The 5,004-nt window shown below is 37.6% G+C and overlaps 1 pseudogene; it reads right to left on the bottom strand.

The window, feature by feature from the left end:
• Positions 1-1,142: 1,142 nt before the first annotated feature.
• Positions 1,143-1,613, bottom strand: LOC112831181 (large ribosomal subunit protein uL23 pseudogene; annotated as a pseudogene).
• Between the last annotated feature and the right edge of the window lie 3,391 nt (positions 1,614-5,004).

The raw sequence follows: 5,004 nt of genomic DNA, 5'->3' as shown, positions 1-5,004 counted from the left end.
TTTGGATCTGGAATTTACTTGAGTATCTCTTGATATTTCCTTGCTCAGTTGTGCTGGTAATAGCAAGTGTAACCATCCTAGTCTGAGAAAGGCCATGGTGACCACGAGTCCCTACCCATAAGGGATAAGGATTTAGGTCATATCACCTGATAAACCACTAAGACCAGCATTTGGAGGTAAAAGGAACACAGAATGGATGGAAAAATAGGGATAGGTAGATTATTAGTTGCAGCCTAAAAACCAGCTGCAGTGGCCAGGACTAAATTTGGTCTCTGTAGATTTCCTCTTCTTAAGTATTCTACAGAAAAGGAGATTCACCGGAATCTTGGAGTAGCTGCTCTCTGAATGTATATGAAAGAATAGATCATAGGGATGCAAGGAGTGACCTGTGATGAGCACAGACATGGCCCAGCCAGATCCTCCTAACTGTAGGAGTTTTGTCAGCAGACAAAACTCAGATTGGAGCCTTGTAAGCAATAGGGATCCACTTTTCCCAAGATCATGCCCTGCCAGGAGTGGTTTACATCCAACGACTGATCAAGGCAACGGTAGAAAGGCCTAGTCCTTTTAGCCAAAAATGGGGCAACTCTCTTGGGCCACTTAAGCTTTCGAGCTCCCTATGGGCTTGTCTGGTATTATTGGCAGCCTTACTTAATCTGCTTCTTTCCCTGTTCTTCCATGGCTCTGGATCTCAAGGGTACTTCCTAATGAACTTCCTGCATGCTACACTTTGTCTCTAAGAATCTGCTTCCTGTAAACCCCAACCTGTAACACATGGCAACTCCCTCAAAGCCTCTAGAGAACTCTTGAGCATCGGCTATAGGCTAGACAGAAAATCTTTTTTCAGCCCAATCCCATCAGCCTGTAAAGTCCACTGTAATCCTAAGCCCTTCAGAAGAAGATGCTAGTTACTGGTTATTCTTTGTATGGACCCTCAATAAGCTCCTGTTTCCTTCTCCAAAGTGTGACGTGAAACCATATAGTGAGTTCTTATTCATAAAATGCCTGAATTATTATAATGGAGATTATGTCTTCTCTAAGACTTCCCTTATGAAGAAATCTATGTACACCATTAGTAAGTTACCTATCACCTTTTTTTTTTTTGATGAAAAAATTTATATTTAGAATTAGCCAGTTGGACTCAGTTTAGATGATTCCAATTTTGGCAACATCCAAAGCATCATAGTCAGGAGCCAGTCGAACATATGCCTTCTTCTCTCCATCAGGCCTGATCAAGGTGTTGACCTTGGCCACGTCAAGGTCGTAGAGCTTCTTCACAGCCTGTTTGATCTGGTGCTTATTGGCCTTGACATCCACAGTGAACACAAGTGTGTTGCTGTCTTCTCTTTTCTTCATGGCTGACTCAGTAGTCAGGGGGAACTTGATGATGGCATGGTGATCAAGCTTGTTTCTCCTGGGGCGCTCTTTTGAGGATATTTGGGCTGCCTCCACAGATGCAGTGTCTTGGGTCATCGGAATGTAGGTGATGTGCAGAACTTCTTTTTTTTGTGACTGTGGACACCTTTCGGCACCATTTTCTTGGCCTTCAAAGCTTTTGCTTTTGCTTCGGCTTTGGGAGGGGCAGGGGCTTCCTTCTTAGCCTTTGGCGCCATCTTCGTAAAAGGGCTACCTATCACCTCTTTCTTACTGCAAATAAGTCAGGTGCTCCTTGCTTACATCTCAGGAAAAATAACTTCAGTGGCTTTGAAATTGATTCTAAAAAGTTGAAATTACGTGCTTCCTTTCATGTCTTATGCTCAGGCTGGAATTGGCTGGTTCTTCATAATAGAGATAATATAAACATCTCTTTTCAAAATGGTGGTATTTATTAACTGTCTTTTCTAAGATCAGATTGTATAATATTGTGGATTAGGAGGAGTTTTGCTGTATTCCATTTCTATCTCATTCAATTTATCACTGAATTTATTGGGATATTTCTAGATTTATACATACTTTATCTTTTAAAAAATTAGACACATGCAGAGCTTAAGTTTGATTTTTATTTTAGCAGGAATACAGCTTAGCATTTTAATAGGCTATAAATCTTGAAGAGAAACAAATAATACAAAACAAGTTTAAAAAGCATTTTACACCTATTAAAATGGCTAAAATGCAAACAAAAAAACCCCACAAAAAACAAAACAAAACAAAAAACCCACAAAAAAACCCCAAAAAACAACCAACCAAACAAACCAAAAAACCCTCACAATACCAAATTCTGGTAAAAATGTGGAGCAGTGGAAACTCATTCATTGCTGGTGGGATGCAAAATGGTACAGCCATTTTGAAGAACAGTTTGTGTTTCTTACATAGTTAAAGTCATCTTACCATATGGTCTAGCAATCACATTCCTAGGTGTTTACCTAAATAAATTGAAAATCTAGTTACACCCAACAGTTTGCACTAAATGTTTATAGCAGCTTTATTCATAATTGTACCACGCTAGAAGCGACCAAAATGTCCTTCAAAAGGTGAATGGATAAACAAACTGTGATATATCTATACAATGAAATTTTATTCAGTGATAAAAGGAAATACTCTATTATGCCACAAAATATATGTAGGAACCTTAAATGCGTATTCCTTAGTGAAAGAAACCAGTCTGGAAAGGCTACATACTGTACAAGTCTAAGTATAGGCATTCTGTAAATTCAATTTAGTTTTTACATTCAGTTTCTATCTCAATTTTTAGGTAAAATATCATCCTTGATTTGATTGGTAAGGGTTATAGATCTGGTGTAGGGACAAAAAGAGTTTTAGCTTACAGGAGTTGGGGTAGGTGGCAGGGAAAGAAAAGGAACTATTGGTTAAGTGGAATATAAAAACAGAAGTTCTAAGATAGGCATGCCAAATGGAGCAGGAAGCATCAGTCAAGCCAATAATGAGAAGTCAGTGTGAAACTGGCAATATTATAATTATTTAGAAGTGTCAAATTTGAAAAATACACAGCATTCCTTTATCAAGATAAGGAGATATCTTTTAGCCCAGTCAGAGGGCTAAGAATATATGTATAAAGATACATAAAGAAATCCTAAGTTGTAGACTAATTGATGACAATTTTATGACTTGGGATTTTAAGAAAAGGGTGGGTTTGCACTAGAGGATTGTCTCATGGAGAGAGGTGAATAGAGAGGAAGGGGCTTTGTATCCTAAAGCACTGCTTGCCTAACTTCTTCTTCTTCTTCTTTTTTTTTTTTTTTTTACAAACTGTACTCTAACTTCAAAGGAAAGTAAATAAACACCCATGGAGCTTGGGGGCAGAATCCAAGAAACCACCAATGTGAGAAATATCTTTGAAGTCTTCTCTTTCATTTTAATAATTCATTTGATTTTTGCAGTCTATGATATATTTCTCGTTGTCTTAGTGTAAGAAAACTGTGCCAGAGTGGTCACTACCTAGTAAAATAGACACTCTGAAAAGATGTGTCCAGTTTGCCCTTCAGTTTCATACACTGTCTTAGACAGTGGCTCTGGGCTATGAACACCCCAATTTGAGAATAATTTGCCTGAAATCCCTGAGTTGCACTATACTCTGGAATCCCTGTGAGGTGAAGGAGACTTGTGGTTCCAGTACTTATTAGCTATTGAATCTTCTACAGTAATACTATTTCTGATCAGTAAAGTGCTAAAACCTACCATGTAAACTCTTTTGCAAGGCTGACTGTAAGACCAGCCCTAAGTCACTTTAACTCTCTGGGAGGCTGAATCTGAGAGTTATAAAATCCTACCTTTCTTATTTTAAAATTAAGACTCTTTGGCTCTTATTAGTTCATGGAGATCCAATTTTAAAGTTATCTTATGTGGATGAGTCAAAGTGACATTTCCTAGTAGAAAAAACTTCAGAAAACTAGTCATAAAACTTGAGTTTTATTCCTAGGTCTATCATTTAATAACTACACAACCTTGGACCAATAACAATGTTTCTGAGACTCAATTTTTCATCTGCAAAAGTCAGAGATATCTCTTGCCTTATTCACTCACAGGGAACTTGGGAAGGTGAAATTAAATAATGGGTATAGAAGTGCTTTTCTAAAGCTCATTCCACCATGCAACATTGCCCTAAATCCTCTGTTTTTAGAGTTTTATTATTTTCAAAGGCAATATTATAAAACTGCTTTCTGGAATCCTCATATTCATAAATTGCCTTATGACTAGTTAGATACCAGGGGCCTCTTTCTCCTTAGGAAAAGAAATCTGATTGCTTACTATTTCCTCCTTCTCTCTTGTTTTCATAGTTTCTGCTTTGCAGCAATGCTGCTGGCCATGAAGATAATATGTAGAGTTGCCTTTTCCCGATGTTGCAAAAATGGTAACATACAATAAGCAGTAAGGCAAAGAGTCTAAAATCACATTATGTTTGCCTTTAAAACTTCATTCATACTTGTGCATGAATGAAGATATCACTTCTATACTGGGAATTCACTAAAACAATAAAGACAAATCATAGTGAACTTACAGTCCACATACCTATCGCTATAATTCTTAGTTTCTCGTCTGTCCCCACTATTGAAACAATAAATAATTTCTGTCGTCTGTTTCACTGATACAAATAATCTCACCAAGGCAGTTGTCTTCTTTAGCTTGATGGGTTTTTTTCCCCCAACACAGAGGTAATAACTGTTTGGTTTTTTTTAAAGATTTTATTTATTTATTCATGAGAGAGAGAGAGAGAGAGAGGCAGAGGGAGAAGCAGGCTCCCAAGGAGCAGGGAGCCCGATGCGGGACTCGATCCCAGGACTCTGGGATCATGACCTGAGCCGAAGGCAGACGTTTAACCATCTGAGCCACCCAGGCGCCCATGTAATAACTGTTTTTTAATGTTATCTTTTGAATTGATTATTTTATTAAAATGTTCTATTACACTGAGCAAGTTATATAAGTAGCAGTATAAGTAATAAATATTTGAAAGCAAGAGGATCTACGGATAATTCATGATTTTTGAGTAATCCATAATTCACACACAACAAAAACTTTTTTTATTAACTGATCTTAAGAAGATCAGTT

The sequence above is a fragment of the Callorhinus ursinus genome, unplaced genomic scaffold, assembly GCF_003265705.2.
Source record: "Callorhinus ursinus isolate GAN/ISIS: 27379988/994484 unplaced genomic scaffold, GSC_fseal_2.0 scaffold14, whole genome shotgun sequence".
Classification (NCBI taxonomy): domain Eukaryota; kingdom Metazoa; phylum Chordata; class Mammalia; order Carnivora; family Otariidae; genus Callorhinus; species Callorhinus ursinus.
This window is presented reverse-complemented; position numbering and strand designations above follow the sequence as displayed.